This window comes from Eucyclogobius newberryi, unplaced genomic scaffold (genome assembly GCF_026437365.1).
Source record: "Eucyclogobius newberryi isolate DKJ021-1_F unplaced genomic scaffold, fEucNew1.0.hap1 SCAF_14, whole genome shotgun sequence".
Classification (NCBI taxonomy): Eukaryota; Metazoa; Chordata; class Actinopteri; order Gobiiformes; family Gobiidae; genus Eucyclogobius; species Eucyclogobius newberryi.
The window spans coordinates 2,961,603-2,982,045 of NW_027315768.1; positions in this window are offsets into that span (position 1 = coordinate 2,961,603).

A 20,443-nucleotide genomic window follows, 5' to 3' on the forward strand; every position below is an offset into this window, starting at 1 on the left:
AAGGGGCGGGTTCAAGTGTTTGTTTGGGGCTGCTTGTTAAAGGGGCGGGTTCAAGTGTTTGTTTGGGGCTGCTTGTTAAAGGGGCGGTTCAAGTGTTTGTTTGGGGCTGCTTGTTAAAGGGGTGGTTCATGTGTTTGTTTGGGGCTGCTTGTTAAAGGGGCGGGTTCAAGTGTTTGTTTGGGGCTGCTTGTTAAAGGGGCGGTTCAAGTGTTTGTTTGGGGCTGCTTGTTAAAGGGGCGGTTCATGTGTTTGTTTGGGGTGGCTTGTTAAAGGGGCGGGTTCAAGTGTTTATTTGGGGTCGCTTGTTAAAGGGGCGGTTCAAGTGTTTGTTTGGGGCTGCTTGTTAAAGGGGCGGTTCAAGTGTTTGTTTGGGGCTGCTTGTTAAAGGGGCGGTTCAAGTGTTTGTTTGGGGCTGCTTGTTAAAGGGGCGGGTTCAAGTGTTTGTTTGGGGCTGCTTGTTAAAGGGGCGGGTTCAAGTGTTTGTTTGGGGCTGCTTGTTAAAGGGGCGGTTCATGTGTTTGTTTGGGGCTGCTTGTTAAAGGGGCGGTACAAGTGTTTGTTTGGGGCTGCTTGTTAAAGGGGCAGGTTCAAGTGTTTGTTTGGGGCTGCTTGTTAAAGGGGCGGTTCAAGTGTTTGTTTGGGGCTGCTTGTTAAAGGGGCGGTTCATGTGTTTGTTTGGGGCTGCTTGTTAAAGGGGCGGGTTCAAGTGTTTGTTTGGGGCTGCTTGTTAAAGGGGCGTTTCAAGTGTTTGTTTGGGGCTGCTTGTTAAAGGGCGGTTCATGTGGTTGTTTGGGGCTGCTTGTTAAAGGGGCGGTTCAAGTGTTTGTTTGGGGCTGCTTGTTAAAGGGGCGGTTCGAGTGTTTCTTTGGGGCTTCTTGTTAAAGGGGCGTTTCGAGTGTTTGTTCGGGGCTGCTTGTTAAAGGGGCGGTTCAAGTGTTTGTTTGGGGCTGCTTGTTAAAGGGGCGGTTCATGTGTTTCTTTGGGGCTGCTTGTTAAAGGGGCGGGTTCAAGTGTTTGTTTGGGGCTGCTTGTTAAAGGGGCGGTTCAAGTGTTTGTTTGGGGCTGCTTGTTAAAGGGGCGGGTTCAAGTGTTTGTTTGGGGCTGCTTGTTAAAGGGGCGGTTCAAGTGTTTGTTTGGGGCTGCGTGTTAAAGGGGCGGTTCATGTGTTTGTTTGGGGCTGCTTGTTAAAGGGGCGGGTTCAAGTGTTTGTTTGGGGCTGCTTGTTAAAGGGGCGGTTCATGTGTTTCTTTGGGGCTGCTTGTTAAAGGGGCGGGTTCAAGTGTTTGTTTTGGGCTGCTTGTTAAAGGGGCGGGTTCAAGTGTTTGTTTGGGGCTGCTTGTTAAAGGGGCGGGTTCAAGTGTTTGTTTGGGGCTGCTTGTTAAAGGGGCGGGTTCAAGTGTTTGTTTGGGGCTGCTTGTTAAAGAGGCGGTTCAAGTGTTTGTTTGGGGCTGCTTGTTAAAGGGGCGGTTCAAGTGTTTGTTTGGGGTGGCTTGTTAAAGGGGCGGGTTCAAGTGTTTATTTGGGGTCGCTTGTTAAAGGGGCGGTTCAAGTGTTTGTTTGGGGCTGCTTGTTAAAGGGGCGGTTCAAGTGTTTGTTTGGGGCTGCTTGTTAAAGGGGCGGTTCAAGTGTTTGTTTGGGGTGGCTTGTTAAAGGGGCGGGTTCAAGTGTTTATTTGGGGCTGCTTGTTAAAGGGGCGGTTCAAGTGTTTGTTTGGGGCTGCTTGTTAAAGGGGCGGGTTCAAGTGTTTGTTTGGGGCTGCTTGTTAAAGGGGCGGGTTCAAGTGTTTGTTTGGGGTCGCTTGTTAAAGGGGCGGTTCATGTGTTTCTTTGGGGCTGCTTGTTAAAGGGGCGGGTTTGTTTGGGGCTGCTTGTTAAAGGGGCGGTTCATGTGTTTCTTTGGGGCTGCTTGTTAAAGGGGCGGGTTCAAGTGTTTGTTTGGGGCTGCTTGTTAAAGGGGCGGTTCAAGTGTTTGTTTGGGGCTGCTTGTTAAAGGGGCGGGTTCAAGTGTTTGTTTGGGGTCGCTTGTTAAAGGGGCCGGTTCAAGTGTTTGTTTGGGGCTGCTTGTTAAAGGGGCGGTTCATGTGTTTGTTTGGGGCTGCTTGTTAAAGGGGCGGTTCAAGTGTTTGTTTGGGGCTGCTTGTTAAAGGGGCGGGTTCAAGTGTTTGTTTGGGGCTGCTTGTTAAAGGGGCGGGTTCAAGTGTTTGTTTGGGGCTGCTTGTTAAAGGGGCGGTTCATGTGTTTGTTTGGGGCTGCTTGTTAAAGGGGCGGGTTCAAGTGTTTGTTTGGGGCTGCTTGTTAAAGGGGCGGGTTCAAGTGTTTGTTTGGGGCTGCTTGTTAAAGGGGCGGTTCATGTGTTTGTTTGGGGCTGCTTGTTAAAGGGGCGGGTTCAAGTGTTTGTTTGGGGCTGCTTGTTAAAGGGGCGGTTCAAGTGTTTGTTTGGGGCTGCTTGTTAAAGGGGCGGTTCATGTGTTTGTTTGGGGCTGCTTGTTAAAGGGGCGGGTTCAAGTGTTTGTTTGGGGCTGCTTGTTAAAGGGGCGGTTCAAGTGTTTGTTTGGGGTCGCTTGTTAAAGGGGCGGGTTCAAGTGTTTGTTTGGGACTGCTTGTTAAAGGGGCGGGTTCAAGTGTTTGTTTGGGACTGCTTGTTAAAGGGGCGGGTTCAAGTGTTTGTTTGGGACTGCTTGTTAAAGGGGCGGGTTCAAGTGTTTGTTTGGGGTCGCTTGTTAAAGGGGCCGGTTCAAGTGTTTGTTTGGGGCTGCTTGTTAAAGGGGCGGTTCATGTGTTTGTTTGGGGCTGCTTGTTAAAGGGGCGGGTTTATGTGTTTGTTTGGGGTCGCTTGTTAAAGGGGCGGGTTCAAGTGGTTGTTTGGGGCTGCTTGTTGAAGGGGCGGGTTCATGTGTTTGTTTGGGGTCGCTTGTTAAAGGGGCGGTTCAAGTGTTTGTTTGGGGTCGCTTGTTAAAGGGGCGGGTTCAAGTGTTTGTTTGGGGCTGCTTGTTAAAGGGGCAGTTCAAGTGTTTGTTTGGGGTCGCTTGTTAAAGGGGCGGGTTCAAGTGTTTGTTTGGGGCTGCTTGTTAAAGGGGCGGTTCATGTGTTTGTTTGGGGCTGCTTGTTAAAGGGGCGGTACAAGTGTTTGTTTGGGGCTGCTTGTTAAAGGGGCCGGTTCAAGTGTTTGTTTGGGGCTGCTTGTTAAAGGGGCGGTTCAAGTGTTTGTTTGGGGCTGCTTGTTAAAGGGGCGGGTTCATGTGTTTGTTTGGGGCTGCTTGTTAAAGGGGCGGTTCAAGTGTTTGTTTGGGGCTGCTTGTTAAAGGGGCGGTTCATGTGTTTGTTTGGGGCTGCTTGTTAAAGGGGCGGGTTCAAGTGTTTGTTTGGGGCTGCTTGTTAAAGGGGCGGGTTCAAGTGTTTGTTTGGGGCTGCTTGTTAAAGGGGCGGTTCATGTGGTTGTTTGGGGCTGCTTGTTAAAGGGGCGGTTCAAGTGTTTGTTTGGGGCTGCTTGTTAAGGGGCGGTTCGAGTGTTTCTTTGGGGCTTCTTGTTAAAGGGGCGTTTCAAGTGTTTGTTCGGGGCTGCTTGTTAAAGGGGCGGTTCAAGTGTTTGTTTGGGGCTGCTTGTTAAAGGGGCGGTTCATGTGTTTCTTTGGGGCTGCTTGTTAAAGGGGCGGGTTCAAGTGTTTGTTTGGGGCTGCTTGTTAAAGGGGCGGTTCAAGTGTTTGTTTGGGGCTGCTTGTTAAAGGGGCGGGTTCAAGTGTTTGTTTGGGGCTGCTTGTTAAAGGGGCGGTTCAAGTGTTTGTTTGGGGCTGCGTGTTAAAGGGGCGGTTCATGTGTTTGTTTGGGGCTGCGTGTTAAAGGGGCGGTTCATGTGTTTGTTTGGGGCTGCTTGTTAAAGGGGCGGTTCAAGTGTTTGTTTGGGGCTACTTGTTAAAGGGGCGGGTTCAAGTGTTTGTTTGGGGCTGCTTGTTAAAGGGGCGGTTCATGTGTTTCTTTGGGGCTGCTTGTTAAAGGGGCGGGTTCAAGTGTTTGTTTTGGGCTGCTTGTTAAAGGGGCGGGTTCAAGTGTTTGTTTGGGGCTGCTTGTTAAAGGGGCGGTTCAAGTGTTTGTTTGGGGCTGCTTGTTAAAGGGGCGGTTCATGTGTTTGTTTGGGGTGGCTTGTTAAAGGGGCGGGTTCAAGTGTTTATTTGGGGTCGCTTGTTAAAGGGGCGGTTCAAGTGTTTGTTTGGGGCTGCTTGTTAAAGGGGCGGTTCAAGTGTTTGTTTGGGGCTGCTTGTTAAAGGGGCGGTTCATGTGTTTGTTTGGGGCTGCTTGTTAAAGGGGCGGGTTCAAGTGTTTGTTTGGGGCTGCTTGTTAAAGGGGCGGTTCAAGTGTTTGTTTGGGGCTGCGTGTTAAAGGGGCGGTTCATGTGTTTGTTTGGGGCTGCTTGTTAAAGGGGCTGGTTCAAGTGTTTGTTTGGGGCTGCTTGTTAAAGGGGCGGTTCATGTGTTTCTTTGGGGCTGCTTGTTAAAGGGGCGGGTTCAAGTGTTTGTTTTGGGCTGCTTGTTAAAGGGGCGGTTCAAGTGTTTGTTTGGGGCTGCTTGTTAAAGGGGCGGGTTCAAGTGTTTGTTTGGGGCTGCTTGTTAAAGGGGCGGGTTCAAGTGTTTGTTTGGGGCTGCTTGTTAAAGGGGCGGGTTCAAGTGTTTGTTTGGGGCTGCTTGTTAAAGAGGCGGTTCAAGTGTTTGTTTGGGGCTGCTTGTTAAAGGGGCGGTTCAAGTGTTTGTTTGGGGTGGCTTGTTAAAGGGGCGGTTCAAGTGTTTGTTTGGGGCTGCTTGTTAAAGGGGCGGTTCAAGTGTTTGTTTGGGGCTGCTTGTTAAAGGGGCGGTTCAAGTGTTTGTTTGGGGCTGCTTGTTAAAGGGGCGGGTTCAAGTGTTTGTTTGGGGCTGCTTGTTAAAGGGGCGGGTTCAAGTGTTTGTTTGGGGTCGCTTGTTAAAGGGGCGGTTCATGTGTTTCTTTGGGGCTGCTTGTTAAAGGGGCGGGTTTGTTTGGGGCTGCTTGTTAAAGGGGCGGTTCATGTGTTTCTTTGGGGCTGCTTGTTAAAGGGGCGGGTTCAAGTGTTTGTTTGGGGCTGCTTGTTAAAGGGGCGGTTCAAGTGTTTGTTTGGGGCTGCTTGTTAAAGGGGCGGGTTCAAGTGTTTGTTTGGGGCTGCTTGTTAAAGGGGCGGGTTCAAGTGTTTGTTTGGGGCTGCTTGTTAAAGGGGCGGTTCATGTGTTTGTTTGGGGCTGCTTGTTAAAGGGGCGGTTCAAGTGTTTGTTTGGGGCTGCTTGTTAAAGGGGCGGTTCATGTGTTTGTTTGGGGCTGCTTGTTAAAGGGGCGGGTTCAAGTGTTTGTTTGGGGCTGCTTGTTAAAGGGGCGGTTCATGTGTTTGTTTGGGGCTGCTTGTTAAAGGGGCGGTTCAAGTGTTTGTTTGGGGCTGCGTGTTAAAGGGGCGGTTCATGTGTTTGTTTGGGGCTGCTTGTTAAAGGGGCGGTTCAAGTGTTTGTTTGGGGTCGCTTGTTAAAGGGGCGGGTTCAAGTGTTTGTTTGGGGCTGCTTGTTAAAGGGGCGGGTTCAAGTGTTTGTTTGGGGCTGATTGTTAAAGGGGCGGGTTTATGTGTTTGTTTGGGGTCGCTTGTTAAAGGGGCGGGTTCAAGTGGTTGTTTGGGGCTGCTTGTTAAAGGGGCGGGTTCATGTGTTTGTTTGGGGTCGCTTGTTAAAGGGGCGGTTCAAGTGTTTGTTTGGGGTCGCTTGTTAAAGGGGCGGGTTCAAGTGTTTGTTTGGGGCTGCTTGTTAAAGGGGCAGTTCAAGTGTTTGTTTGGGGTCGCTTGTTAAAGGGGCGGGTTCAAGTGTTTGTTTGGGGCTGCTTGTTAAAGGGGCGGTTCATGTGTTTGTTTGGGGCTGCTTGTTAAAGGGGCGGTACAAGTGTTTGTTTGGGGCTGCTTGTTAAAGGGGCCGGTTCAAGTGTTTGTTTGGGGCTGCTTGTTAAAGGGGCGGTTCAAGTGTTTGTTTGGGGCTGCTTGTTAAAGGGGCGGTTCATGTGTTTGTCTGGGGCTGCTTGTTAAAGGGGCGGGTTCAAGTGTTTGTTTGGGGCTGCTTGTTAAAGGGGCGGTTCATGTGGTTGTTTGGGGCTGCTTGTTAAAGGGGCGGTTCGAGTGTTTGTTTGGGGCTGCTTGTTAAAGGGGCGGTTCGAGTGTTTCTTTGGGGCTTCTTGTTAAAGGGGCGTTTCGAGTGTTTGTTCGGGGCTGCTTGTTAAAGGGGCGGGTTCAAGTGTTTGTTTGGGACTGCTTGTTAAAGGGGCGGGTTCAAGTGTTTGTTTGGGGTCGCTTGTTAAAGGGGCCGGTTCAAGTGTTTGTTTGGGGCTGCTTGTTAAAGGGGCGGTTCATGTGTTTGTTTGGGGCTGCTTGTTAAAGGGGCGGGTTTATGTGTTTGTTTGGGGTCGCTTGTTAAAGGGGCGGGTTCAAGTGGTTGTTTGGGGCTGCTTGTTGAAGGGGCGGGTTCATGTGTTTGTTTGGGGTCGCTTGTTAAAGGGGCGGTTCAAGTGTTTGTTTGGGGTCGCTTGTTAAAGGGGCGGGTTCAAGTGTTTGTTTGGGGCTGCTTGTTAAAGGGGCAGTTCAAGTGTTTGTTTGGGGTCGCTTGTTAAAGGGGCGGGTTCAAGTGTTTGTTTGGGGCTGCTTGTTAAAGGGGCGGTACAAGTGTTTGTTTGGGGCTGCTTGTTAAAGGGGCAGGTTCAAGTGTTTGTTTGGGGCTGCTTGTTAAAGGGGCCGGTTCAAGTGTTTGTTTGGGGCTGCTTGTTAAAGGGGCGGTTCAAGTGTTTGTTTGGGGCTGCTTGTTAAAGGGGCGTTTCAAGTGTTTGTTCGGGGCTGCTTGTTAAAGGGGCGGTTCAAGTGTTTGTTTGGGGCTGCTTGTTAAAGGGGCGGTTCATGTGTTTCTTTGGGGCTGCTTGTTAAAGGGGCGGGTTCAAGTGTTTGTTTGGGGCTGCTTGTTAAAGGGGCGGTTCAAGTGTTTGTTTGGGGCTGCTTGTTAAAGGGGCGGGTTCAAGTGTTTGTTTGGGGCTGCTTGTTAAAGGGGCGGTTCAAGTGTTTGTTTGGGGCTGCGTGTTAAAGGGGCGGTTCATGTGTTTGTTTGGGGCTGCTTGTTAAAGGGGCGGGTTCAAGTGTTTGTTTGGGGCTGCTTGTTAAAGGGGCGGTTCATGTGTTTCTTTGGGGCTGCTTGTTAAAGGGGCGGGTTCAAGTGTTTGTTTTGGGCTGCTTGTTAAAGGGGCGGTTCATGTGTTTGTTTGGGGCTGCTTGTTAAAGGGGCGGGTTCAAGTGTTTGTTTGGGGCTGCTTGTTAAAGAGGCGGTTCAAGTGTTTGTTTGGGGCTGCTTGTTAAAGGGGCGGTTCAAGTGTTTGTTTGGGGTGGCTTGTTAAAGGGGCGGGTTCAAGTGTTTATTTGGGGTCGCTTGTTAAAGGGGCGGTTCAAGTGTTTGTTTGGGGCTGCTTGTTAAAGGGGCGGTTCAAGTGTTTGTTTGGGGCTGCTTGTTAAAGGGGCGGTTCAAGTGTTTGTTTGGGGCTGCTTGTTAAAGGGGCGGGTTCAAGTGTTTGTTTGGGGCTGCTTGTTAAAGGGGCGGGTTCAAGTGTTTGTTTGGGGTCGCTTGTTAAAGGGGCGGTTCATGTGTTTCTTTGGGGCTGCTTGTTAAAGGGGCGGGTTTGTTTGGGGCTGCTTGTTAAAGGGGCGGTTCAAGTGTTTGTTTGGGGCTGCTTGTTAAAGGGGCGGTTCGAGTGTTTCTTTGGGGCTTCTTGTTAAAGGGGCGTTTCGAGTGTTTGTTCGGGGCTGCTTGTTAAAGGGGCGGGTTCAAGTGTTTGTTTGGGACTGCTTGTTAAAGGGGCGGGTTCAAGTGTTTGTTTGGGGTCGCTTGTTAAAGGGGCCGGTTCAAGTGTTTGTTTGGGGCTGCTTGTTAAAGGGGCGGTTCATGTGTTTGTTTGGGGCTGCTTGTTAAAGGGGCGGGTTTATGTGTTTGTTTGGGGTCGCTTGTTAAAGGGGCGGGTTCAAGTGGTTGTTTGGGGCTGCTTGTTGAAGGGGCGGGTTCATGTGTTTGTTTGGGGTCGCTTGTTAAAGGGGCGGTTCAAGTGTTTGTTTGGGGTCGCTTGTTAAAGGGGCGGGTTCAAGTGTTTGTTTGGGGCTGCTTGTTAAAGGGGCAGTTCAAGTGTTTGTTTGGGGTCGCTTGTTAAAGGGGCGGGTTCAAGTGTTTGTTTGGGGCTGCTTGTTAAAGGGGCGGTACAAGTGTTTGTTTGGGGCTGCTTGTTAAAGGGGCAGGTTCAAGTGTTTGTTTGGGGCTGCTTGTTAAAGGGGCGTTTCAAGTGTTTGTTTGGGGCTGCTTGTTAAAGGGCGGTTCATGTGGTTGTTTGGGGCTGCTTGTTAAAGGGGCGGTTCAAGTGTTTGTTTGGGGCTGCTTGTTAAAGGGGCGGTTCGAGTGTTTCTTTGGGGCTTCTTGTTAAAGGGGCGTTTCAAGTGTTTGTTCGGGGCTGCTTGTTAAAGGGGCGGTTCAAGTGTTTGTTTGGGGCTGCTTGTTAAAGGGGCGGTTCATGTGTTTCTTTGGGGCTGCTTGTTAAAGGGGCGGGTTCAAGTGTTTGTTTGGGGCTGCTTGTTAAAGGGGCGGTTCAAGTGTTTGTTTGGGGCTGCTTGTTAAAGGGGCGGGTTCAAGTGTTTGTTTGGGGCTGCTTGTTAAAGGGGCGGTTCAAGTGTTTGTTTGGGGCTGCGTGTTAAAGGGGCGGTTCATGTGTTTGTTTGGGGCTGCTTGTTAAAGGGGCGGGTTCAAGTGTTTGTTTGGGGCTGCTTGTTAAAGGGGCGGTTCATGTGTTTCTTTGGGGCTGCTTGTTAAAGGGGCGGGTTCAAGTGTTTGTTTTGGGCTGCTTGTTAAAGGGGCGGGTTCAAGTGTTTGTTTGGGGCTGCTTGTTAAAGGGGCGGGTTCAAGTGTTTGTTTGGGGCTGCTTGTTAAAGAGGCGGTTCAAGTGTTTGTTTGGGGCTGCTTGTTAAAGGGGCGGTTCAAGTGTTTGTTTGGGGTGGCTTGTTAAAGGGGCGGGTTCAAGTGTTTATTTGGGGTCGCTTGTTAAAGGGGCGGTTCAAGTGTTTGTTTGGGGCTGCTTGTTAAAGGGGCGGTTCAAGTGTTTGTTTGGGGCTGCTTGTTAAAGGGGCGGTTCAAGTGTTTGTTTGGGGTGGCTTGTTAAAGGGGCGGGTTCAAGTGTTTATTTGGGGCTGCTTGTTAAAGGGGCGGTTCAAGTGTTTGTTTGGGGCTGCTTGTTAAAGGGGCGGGTTCAAGTGTTTGTTTGGGGCTGCTTTTTAAAGGGGCGGGTTCAAGTGTTTGTTTGGGGTCGCTTGTTAAAGGGGCGGTTCATGTGTTTCTTTGGGGCTGCTTGTTAAAGGGGCGGGTTTGTTTGGGGCTGCTTGTTAAAGGGGCGGTTCATGTGTTTCTTTGGGGCTGCTTGTTAAAGGGGCGGGTTCAAGTGTTTGTTTGGGGCTGCTTGTTAAAGGGGCGGTTCAAGTGTTTGTTTGGGGCTGCTTGTTAAAGGGGCGGGTTCAAGTGTTTGTTTGGGGTCGCTTGTTAAAGGGGCCGGTTCAAGTGTTTGTTTGGGGCTGCTTGTTAAAGGGGCGGTTCATGTGTTTGTTTGGGGCTGCTTGTTAAAGGGGCGGTTCAAGTGTTTGTTTGGGGCTGCTTGTTAAAGGGGCGGGTTCAAGTGTTTGTTTGGGGCTGCTTGTTAAAGGGGCGGGTTCAAGTGTTTGTTTGGGGCTGCTTGTTAAAGGGGCGGTTCATGTGTTTGTTTGGGGCTGCTTGTTAAAGGGGCGGGTTCAAGTGTTTGTTTGGGGCTGCTTGTTAAAGGGGCGGGTTCAAGTGTTTGTTTGGGGCTGCTTGTTAAAGGGGCGGTTCATGTGTTTGTTTGGGGCTGCTTGTTAAAGGGGCGGGTTCAAGTGTTTGTTTGGGGCTGCTTGTTAAAGGGGCGGTTCAAGTGTTTGTTTGGGGCTGCTTGTTAAAGGGGCGGTTCATGTGTTTGTTTGGGGCTGCTTGTTAAAGGGGCGGGTTCAAGTGTTTGTTTGGGGCTGCTTGTTAAAGGGGCGGTTCAAGTGTTTGTTTGGGGTCGCTTGTTAAAGGGGCGGGTTCAAGTGTTTGTTTGGGACTGCTTGTTAAAGGGGCGGGTTCAAGTGTTTGTTTGGGACTGCTTGTTAAAGGGGCGGGTTCAAGTGTTTGTTTGGGACTGCTTGTTAAAGGGGCGGGTTCAAGTGTTTGTTTGGGGTCGCTTGTTAAAGGGGCCGGTTCAAGTGTTTGTTTGGGGCTGCTTGTTAAAGGGGCGGTTCATGTGTTTGTTTGGGGCTGCTTGTTAAAGGGGCGGGTTTATGTGTTTGTTTGGGGTCGCTTGTTAAAGGGGCGGGTTCAAGTGGTTGTTTGGGGCTGCTTGTTGAAGGGGCGGGTTCATGTGTTTGTTTGGGGTCGCTTGTTAAAGGGGCGGTTCAAGTGTTTGTTTGGGGTCGCTTGTTAAAGGGGCGGGTTCAAGTGTTTGTTTGGGGCTGCTTGTTAAAGGGGCAGTTCAAGTGTTTGTTTGGGGTCGCTTGTTAAAGGGGCGGGTTCAAGTGTTTGTTTGGGGCTGCTTGTTAAAGGGGCGGTTCATGTGTTTGTTTGGGGCTGCTTGTTAAAGGGGCGGTACAAGTGTTTGTTTGGGGCTGCTTGTTAAAGGGGCAGGTTCAAGTGTTTGATTGGGGCTGCTTGTTAAAGGGGCCGGTTCAAGTGTTTGTTTGGGGCTGCTTGTTAAAGGGGCGGTTCAAGTGTTTGTTTGGGGCTGCTTGTTAAAGGGGCGGTTCATGTGTTTGTTTGGGGCTGCTTGTTAAAGGGGCGGGTTCAAGTGTTTGTTTGGGGCTGCTTGTTAAAGGGGCGGGTTCAAGTGTTTGTTTGGGGCTGCTTGTTAAAGGGGCGGTTCATGTGGTTGTTTGGGGCTGCTTGTTAAAGGGGCGGTTCAAGTGTTTGTTTGGGGCTGCTTGTTAAGGGGCGGTTCGAGTGTTTCTTTGGGGCTTCTTGTTAAAGGGGCGTTTCAAGTGTTTGTTCGGGGCTGCTTGTTAAAGGGGCGGTTCAAGTGTTTGTTTGGGGCTGCTTGTTAAAGGGGCGGTTCATGTGTTTCTTTGGGGCTGCTTGTTAAAGGGGCGGGTTCAAGTGTTTGTTTGGGGCTGCTTGTTAAAGGGGCGGTTCAAGTGTTTGTTTGGGGCTGCTTGTTAAAGGGGCGGGTTCAAGTGTTTGTTTGGGGCTGCTTGTTAAAGGGGCGGTTCAAGTGTTTGTTTGGGGCTGCGTGTTAAAGGGGCGGTTCATGTGTTTGTTTGGGGCTGCGTGTTAAAGGGGCGGTTCATGTGTTTGTTTGGGGCTGCTTGTTAAAGGGGCGGTTCAAGTGTTTGTTTGGGGCTACTTGTTAAAGGGGCGGGTTCAAGTGTTTGTTTGGGGCTGCTTGTTAAAGGGGCGGTTCATGTGTTTCTTTGGGGCTGCTTGTTAAAGGGGCGGGTTCAAGTGTTTGTTTTGGGCTGCTTGTTAAAGGGGCGGGTTCAAGTGTTTGTTTGGGGCTGCTTGTTAAAGGGGCGGTTCAAGTGTTTGTTTGGGGCTGCTTGTTAAAGGGGCGGTTCATGTGTTTGTTTGGGGTGGCTTGTTAAAGGGGCGGGTTCAAGTGTTTATTTGGGGTCGCTTGTTAAAGGGGCGGTTCAAGTGTTTGTTTGGGGCTGCTTGTTAAAGGGGCGGTTCAAGTGTTTGTTTGGGGCTGCTTGTTAAAGGGGCGGTTCATGTGTTTGTTTGGGGCTGCTTGTTAAAGGGGCGGGTTCAAGTGTTTGTTTGGGGCTGCTTGTTAAAGGGGCGGTTCAAGTGTTTGTTTGGGGCTGCGTGTTAAAGGGGCGGTTCATGTGTTTGTTTGGGGCTGCTTGTTAAAGGGGCGGGTTCAAGTGTTTGTTTGGGGCTGCTTGTTAAAGGGGCGTTTCAAGTGTTTGTTTGGGGCTGCTTGTTAAAGGGCGGTTCATGTGGTTGTTTGGGGCTGCTTGTTAAAGGGGCGGTTCAAGTGTTTGTTTGGGGCTGCTTGTTAAAGGGGCGGTTCGAGTGTTTCTTTGGGGCTTCTTGTTAAAGGGGCGTTTCAAGTGTTTGTTCGGGGCTGCTTGTTAAAGGGGCGGTTCAAGTGTTTGTTTGGGGCTGCTTGTTAAAGGGGCGGTTCATGTGTTTCTTTGGGGCTGCTTGTTAAAGGGGCGGGTTCAAGTGTTTGTTTGGGGCTGCTTGTTAAAGGGCGGTTCATGTGGTTGTTTGGGGCTGCTTGTTAAAGGGGCGGTTCAAGTGTTTGTTTGGGGCTGCTTGTTAAAGGGGCGGTTCGAGTGTTTCTTTGGGGCTTCTTGTTAAAGGGGCGTTTCAAGTGTTTGTTCGGGGCTGCTTGTTAAAGGGGCGGTTCAAGTGTTTGTTTGGGGCTGCTTGTTAAAGGGGCGGTTCATGTGTTTCTTTGGGGCTGCTTGTTAAAGGGGCGGGTTCAAGTGTTTGTTTGGGGCTGCTTGTTAAAGGGGCGGTTCAAGTGTTTGTTTGGGGCTGCTTGTTAAAGGGGCGGGTTCAAGTGTTTGTTTGGGGCTGCTTGTTAAAGGGGCGGTTCAAGTGTTTGTTTGGGGCTGCGTGTTAAAGGGGCGGTTCATGTGTTTGTTTGGGGCTGCTTGTTAAAGGGGCGGGTTCAAGTGTTTGTTTGGGGCTGCTTGTTAAAGGGGCGGTTCATGTGTTTCTTTGGGGCTGCTTGTTAAAGGGGCGGGTTCAAGTGTTTGTTTTGGGCTGCTTGTTAAAGGGGCGGGTTCAAGTGTTTGTTTGGGGCTGCTTGTTAAAGGGGCGGGTTCAAGTGTTTGTTTGGGGCTGCTTGTTAAAGAGGCGGTTCAAGTGTTTGTTTGGGGCTGCTTGTTAAAGGGGCGGTTCAAGTGTTTGTTTGGGGTGGCTTGTTAAAGGGGCGGGTTCAAGTGTTTATTTGGGGTCGCTTGTTAAAGGGGCGGTTCAAGTGTTTGTTTGGGGCTGCTTGTTAAAGGGGCGGTTCAAGTGTTTGTTTGGGGCTGCTTGTTAAAGGGGCGGTTCAAGTGTTTGTTTGGGGTGGCTTGTTAAAGGGGCGGGTTCAAGTGTTTATTTGGGGCTGCTTGTTAAAGGGGCGGTTCAAGTGTTTGTTTGGGGCTGCTTGTTAAAGGGGCGGGTTCAAGTGTTTGTTTGGGGCTGCTTTTTAAAGGGGCGGGTTCAAGTGTTTGTTTGGGGTCGCTTGTTAAAGGGGCGGTTCATGTGTTTCTTTGGGGCTGCTTGTTAAAGGGGCGGGTTTGTTTGGGGCTGCTTGTTAAAGGGGCGGTTCATGTGTTTCTTTGGGGCTGCTTGTTAAAGGGGCGGGTTCAAGTGTTTGTTTGGGGCTGCTTGTTAAAGGGGCGGTTCAAGTGTTTGTTTGGGGCTGCTTGTTAAAGGGGCGGGTTCAAGTGTTTGTTTGGGGTCGCTTGTTAAAGGGGCCGGGTCAAGTGTTTGTTTGGGGCTGCTTGTTAAAGGGGCGGTTCATGTGTTTGTTTGGGGCTGCTTGTTAAAGGGGCGGTTCAAGTGTTTGTTTGGGGCTGCTTGTTAAAGGGGCGGGTTCAAGTGTTTGTTTGGGGCTGCTTGTTAAAGGGGCGGGTTCAAGTGTTTGTTTGGGGCTGCTTGTTAAAGGGGCGGTTCATGTGTTTGTTTGGGGCTGCTTGTTAAAGGGGCGGGTTCAAGTGTTTGTTTGGGGCTGCTTGTTAAAGGGGCGGGTTCAAGTGTTTGTTTGGGGCTGCTTGTTAAAGGGGCGGTTCATGTGTTTGTTTGGGGCTGCTTGTTAAAGGGGCGGGTTCAAGTGTTTGTTTGGGGCTGCTTGTTAAAGGGGCGGTTCAAGTGTTTGTTTGGGGCTGCTTGTTAAAGGGGCGGTTCATGTGTTTGTTTGGGGCTGCTTGTTAAAGGGGCGGGTTCAAGTGTTTGTTTGGGGCTGCTTGTTAAAGGGGCGGTTCAAGTGTTTGTTTGGGGTCGCTTGTTAAAGGGGCGGGTTCAAGTGTTTGTTTGGGACTGCTTGTTAAAGGGGCGGGTTCAAGTGTTTGTTTGGGACTGCTTGTTAAAGGGGCGGGTTCAAGTGTTTGTTTGGGACTGCTTGTTAAAGGGGCGGGTTCAAGTGTTTGTTTGGGGTCGCTTGTTAAAGGGGCCGGTTCAAGTGTTTGTTTGGGGCTGCTTGTTAAAGGGGCGGTTCATGTGTTTGTTTGGGGCTGCTTGTTAAAGGGGCGGGTTTATGTGTTTGTTTGGGGTCGCTTGTTAAAGGGGCGGGTTCAAGTGGTTGTTTGGGGCTGCTTGTTGAAGGGGCGGGTTCATGTGTTTGTTTGGGGTCGCTTGTTAAAGGGGCGGTTCAAGTGTTTGTTTGGGGTCGCTTGTTAAAGGGGCGGGTTCAAGTGTTTGTTTGGGGCTGCTTGTTAAAGGGGCAGTTCAAGTGTTTGTTTGGGGTCGCTTGTTAAAGGGGCGGGTTCAAGTGTTTGTTTGGGGCTGCTTGTTAAAGGGGCGGTTCATGTGTTTGTTTGGGGCTGCTTGTTAAAGGGGCGGTACAAGTGTTTGTTTGGGGCTGCTTGTTAAAGGGGCAGGTTCAAGTGTTTGATTGGGGCTGCTTGTTAAAGGGGCCGGTTCAAGTGTTTGTTTGGGGCTGCTTGTTAAAGGGGCGGTTCAAGTGTTTGTTTGGGGCTGCTTGTTAAAGGGGCGGTTCATGTGTTTGTTTGGGGCTGCTTGTTAAAGGGGCGGGTTCAAGTGTTTGTTTGGGGCTGCTTGTTAAAGGGGCGGGTTCAAGTGTTTGTTTGGGGCTGCTTGTTAAAGGGGCGGTTCATGTGGTTGTTTGGGGCTGCTTGTTAAAGGGGCGGTTCAAGTGTTTGTTTGGGGCTGCTTGTTAAGGGGCGGTTCGAGTGTTTCTTTGGGGCTTCTTGTTAAAGGGGCGTTTCAAGTGTTTGTTCGGGGCTGCTTGTTAAAGGGGCGGTTCAAGTGTTTGTTTGGGGCTGCTTGTTAAAGGGGCGGTTCATGTGTTTCTTTGGGGCTGCTTGTTAAAGGGGCGGGTTCAAGTGTTTGTTTGGGGCTGCTTGTTAAAGGGGCGGTTCAAGTGTTTGTTTGGGGCTGCTTGTTAAAGGGGCGGGTTCAAGTGTTTGTTTGGGGCTGCTTGTTAAAGGGGCGGTTCAAGTGTTTGTTTGGGGCTGCGTGTTAAAGGGGCGGTTCATGTGTTTGTTTGGGGCTGCGTGTTAAAGGGGCGGTTCATGTGTTTGTTTGGGGCTGCTTGTTAAAGGGGCGGTTCAAGTGTTTGTTTGGGGCTACTTGTTAAAGGGGCGGGTTCAAGTGTTTGTTTGGGGCTGCTTGTTAAAGGGGCGGTTCATGTGTTTCTTTGGGGCTGCTTGTTAAAGGGGCGGGTTCAAGTGTTTGTTTTGGGCTGCTTGTTAAAGGGGCGGGTTCAAGTGTTTGTTTGGGGCTGCTTGTTAAAGGGGCGGTTCAAGTGTTTGTTTGGGGCTGCTTGTTAAAGGGGCGGTTCATGTGTTTGTTTGGGGTGGCTTGTTAAAGGGGCGGGTTCAAGTGTTTATTTGGGGTCGCTTGTTAAAGGGGCGGTTCAAGTGTTTGTTTGGGGCTGCTTGTTAAAGGGGCGGTTCAAGTGTTTGTTTGGGGCTGCTTGTTAAAGGGGCGGTTCATGTGTTTGTTTGGGGCTGCTTGTTAAAGGGGCGGGTTCAAGTGTTTGTTTGGGGCTGCTTGTTAAAGGGGCGGTTCAAGTGTTTGTTTGGGGCTGCGTGTTAAAGGGGCGGTTCATGTGTTTGTTTGGGGCTGCTTGTTAAAGGGGCGGGTTCAAGTGTTTGTTTGGGGCTGCTTGTTAAAGGGGCGGTTCATGTGTTTCTTTGGGGCTGCTTGTTAAAGGGGCGGGTTCAAGTGTTTGTTTTGGGCTGCTTGTTAAGGGGGCGGTTCAAGTGTTTGTTTGGGGCTGCTTGTTAAAGGGGCGGGTTCAAGTGTTTGTTTGGGGCTGCTTGTTAAAGGGGCGGGTTCAAGTGTTTGTTTGGGGCTGCTTGTTAAAGGGGCGGGTTCAAGTGTTTGTTTGGGGCTGCTTGTTAAAGAGGCGGTTCAAGTGTTTGTTTGGGGCTGCTTGTTAAAGGGGCGGTTCAAGTGTTTGTTTGGGGTGGCTTGTTAAAGGGGCGGTTCAAGTGTTTGTTTGGGGCTGCTTGTTAAAGGGGCGGTTCAAGTGTTTGTTTGGGGCTGCTTGTTAAAGGGGCGGTTCAAGTGTTTGTTTGGGGCTGCTTGTTAAAGGGGCGGGTTCAAGTGTTTGTTTGGGGCTGCTTGTTAAAGGGGCGGGTTCAAGTGTTTGTTTGGGGTCGCTTGTTAAAGGGGCGGTTCATGTGTTTCTTTGGGGCTGCTTGTTAAAGGGGGGGTTTGTTTGGGGCTGCTTGTTAAAGGGGCGGTTCATGTGTTTCTTTGGGGCTGCTTGTTAAAGGGGCGGGTTCAAGTGTTTGTTTGGGGCTGCTTGTTAAAGGGGCGGTTCAAGTGTTTGTTTGGGGCTGCTTGTTAAAGGGGCGGGTTCAAGTGTTTGTTTGGGGCTGCTTGTTAAAGGGGCGGGTTCAAGTGTTTGTTTGGGGCTGCTTGTTAAAGGGGCGGTTCATGTGTTTGTTTGGGGCTGCTTGTTAAAGGGGCGGTTCAAGTGTTTGTTTGGGGCTGCTTGTTAAAGGGGCGGGTTCAAGTGTTTGTTTGGGGCTGCTTGTTAAAGGGGCGGTTCAAGTGTTTGTTTGGGGCTGCGTGTTAAAGGGGCGGTTCATGTGTTTGTTTGGGGCTGCTTGTTAAAGGGGCGGGTTCAAGTGTTTGTTTGGGGCTGCTTGTTAAAGGGGCGGTTCATGTGTTTCTTTGGGGCTGCTTGTTAAAGGGGCGGTTCAAGTGTTTGTTTGGGGTCGCTTGTTAAAGGGGCGGGTTCAAGTGTTTGTTTGGGGCTGCTTGTTAAAGGGGCGGGTTCAAGTGTTTGTTTGGGGCTGATTGTTAAAGGGGCGGGTTTATGTGTTTGTTTGGGGTCGCTTGTTAAAGGGGCGGGTTCAAGTGGTTGTTTGGGGCTGCTTGTTAAAGGGGCGGGTTCATGTGTTTGTTTGGGGTCGCTTGTTAAAGGGGCGGTTCAAGTGTTTGTTTGGGGTCGGTTGTTAAAGGGGCGGGTTCAAGTGTTTGTTTGGGGCTGCTTGTTAAAGGGGCAGTTCAAGTGTTTGTTTGGGGTCGCTTGTTAAAGGGGCGGGTTCAAGTGTTTGTTTGGGGCTGCTTGTTAAAGGGGCGGTTCATGTGTTTGTTTGGGGCTGCTTGTTAAAGGGGCGGTACAAGTGTTTGTTTGGGGCTGCTTGTTAAAGGGGCCGGTTCAAGTGTTTGTTTGGGGCTGCTTGTTAAAGGGGCGGTTCAAGTGTTTGTTTGGGGCTGCTTGTTAAAGGGGCGGTTCATGTGTTTGTCTGGGGCTGCTTGTTAAAGGGGCGGGTTCAAGTGTTTGTTTGGGGCTGCTTGTTAAAGGGGCGGTTCATGTGGTTGTTTGGGGCTGCTTGTTAAAGGGGCGGTTCGAGTGTTTGTTTGGGGCTGCTTGTTAAAGGGGCGGTTCGAGTGTTTCTTTGGGGCTTCTTGTTAAAGGGGCGTTTCGAGTGTTTGTTCGGGGCTGCTTGTTAAAGGGGCGGGTTCAAGTGTTTGTTTGGGACTGCTTGTTAAAGGGGCGGGTTCAAGTGTTTGTTTGGGGTCGCTTGTTAAAGGGGCCGGTTCAAGTGTTTGTTTGGGGCTGCTTGTTAAAGGGGCGGTTCATGTGTTTGTTTGGGGCTGCTTGTTAAAGGGGCGGGTTTATGTGTCTGTTTGGGGTCGCTTGTTAAAGGGGCGGGTTCAAGTGGTTGTTTGGGGCTGCTTGTTGAAGGGGCGGGTTCATGTGTTTGTTTGGGGTCGCTTGTTAAAGGGGCGGTTCAAGTGTTTGTTTGGGGTCGCTTGTTAAAGGGGCGGGTTCAAGTGTTTGTTTGGGGCTGCTTGTTAAAGGGGCAGTTCAAGTGTTTGTTTGGGGTCGCTTGTTAAAGGGGCGGGTTCAAGTGTTTGTTTGGGGCTGCTTGTTAAAGGGGCGGTACAAGTGTTTGTTTGGGGCTGCTTGTTAAAGGGGCAGGTTCAAGTGTTTGTTTGGGGCTGCTTGTTAAAGGGGCCGGTTCAAGTGTTTGTTTGGGGCTGCTTGTTAAAGGGGCGGTTCAAGTGTTTGTTTGGGGCTGCTTGTTAAAGGGGCGTTTCAAGTGTTTGTTCGGGGCTGCTTGTTAAAGGGGCGGTTCAAGTGTTTGTTTGGGGCTGCTTGTTAAAGGGGCGGTTCATGTGTTTCTTTGGGGCTGCTTGTTAAAGGGGCGGGTTCAAGTGTTTGTTTGGGGCTGCTTGTTAAAGGGGCGGTTCAAGTGTTTGTTTGGGGCTGCTTGTTAAAGGGGCGGGTTCAAGTGTTTGTTTGGGGCTGCTTGTTAAAGGGGCGGTTCAAGTGTTTGTTTGGGGCTGCGTGTTAAAGGGGCGGTTCATGTGTTTGTTTGGGGCTGCTTGTTAAAGGGGCGGGTTCAAGTGTTTGTTTGGGGCTGCTTGTTAAAGGGGCGGTTCATGTGTTTCTTTGGGGCTGCTTGTTAAAGGGGCGGGTTCAAGTGTTTGTTTTGGGCTGCTTGTTAAAGGGGCGGTTCATGTGTTTGTTTGGGGCTGCTTGTTAAAGAGGCGGTTCAAGTGTTTGTTTGGGGCTGCTTGTTAAAGGGGCGGTTCAAGTGTTTGTTTGGGGTGGCTTGTTAAAGGGGCGGGTTCAAGTGTTTATTTGGGGTCGCTTGTTAAAGGGGCGGTTCAAGTGTTTGTTTGGGGCTGCTTGTTAAAGGGGCGGTTCAAGTGTTTGTTTGGGGCTGCTTGTTAAAGGGGCGGTTCAAGTGTTTGTTTGGGGCTGCTTGTTAAAGGGGCGGGTTCAAGTGTTTGTTTGGGGCTGCTTGTTAAAGGGGCGGGTTCAAGTGTTTGTTTGGGGTCGCTTGTTAAAGGGGCGGTTCATGTGTTTCTTTGGGGCTGCTTGTTAAAGGGGCGGGTTTGTTTGGGGCTGCTTGTTAAAGGGGCGGTTCAAGTGTTTGTTTGGGGCTGCTTGTTAAAGGGGCGGTTCGAGTGTTTCTTTGGGGCTTCTTGTTAAAGGGGCGTTTCGAGTGTTTGTTCGGGGCTGCTTGTTAAAGGGGCGGGTTCAAGTGTTTGTTTGGGACTGCTTGTTAAAGGGGCGGGTTCAAGTGTTTGTTTGGGGTCGCTTGTTAAAGGGGCCGGTTCAAGTGTTTGTTTGGGGCTGCTTGTTAAAGGGGCGGTTCATGTGTTTGTTTGGGGCTGCTTGTTAAAGGGGCGGGTTTATGTGTTTGTTTGGGGTCGCTTGTTAAAGGGGCGGGTTCAAGTGGTTGTTTGGGGCTGCTTGTTGAAGGGGCGGGTTCATGTGTTTGTTTGGGGTCGCTTGTTAAAGGGGCGGTTCAAGTGTTTGTTTGGGGTCGCTTGTTAAAGGGGCGGGTTCAAGTGTTTGTTTGGGGCTGCTTGTTAAAGGGGCAGTTCAAGTGTTTGTTTGGGGTCGCTTGTTAAAGGGGCGGGTTCAAGTGTTTGTTTGGGGCTGCTTGTTAAAGGGGCGGTTCAAGTGTTTGTTTGGGGCTGCTTGTTAAAGGGGCCGGTTCAAGTGTTTGTTTGGGGCTGCTTGTTAAAGGGGCGGGTTCAAGTGTTTGTTTGGGGCTGCTTGTTAAAGGGGCGGTTCATGTGTTTGTTTGGGGCTGCTTGTTAAAGGGGCGGTACAAGTGTTTGTTTGGGGCTGCTTGTTAAAGGGGCAGGTTCAAGTGTTTGTTTGGGGCTACTTGTTAAAGGGGCCGGTTCAAGTGTTTGTTTGGGGCTGCTTGTTAAAGGGGCGGTTCAAGTGTTTGTTTGGGGCTGCTTGTTAAAGGGGCGGTTCATGTGTTTGTTTGGGGCTGCTTGTTAAAGGGGCGGGTTCAAGTGTTTGTTTGGGGCTGCTTGTTAAAGGGGCGTTTCAAGTGTTTGTTTGGGGCTGCTTGTTAAAGGGCGGTTCATGTGGTTGTTTGGGGCTGCTTGTTAAAGGGGCGGTTCAAGTGTTTGTTTGGGGCTGCTTGTTAAAGGGGCGGTTCGAGTGTTTCTTTGGGGCTTCTTGTTAAAGGGGCGTTTCAAGTGTTTGTTCGGGGCTGCTTGTTAAAGGGGCGGTTCAAGTGTTTGTTTGGGGCTGCTTGTTAAAGGGGCGGGTTCAAGTGTTTGTTTGGGGTCGCTTGTTAAAGGGGCCGGTTCAAGTGTTTGTTTGGGGTCGCTTGTTAAAGGGGCCGGTTCAAGTGTTTGTTTGGGGCTGCGTGTTAAAGGGGCGGTTCATGTGTTTGTTTGGGGCTGCGTGTTAAAGGGGCGGTTCAAGTGTTTGTTTGGGGCTGCTTGTTAAAGGGGCGGTTCAAG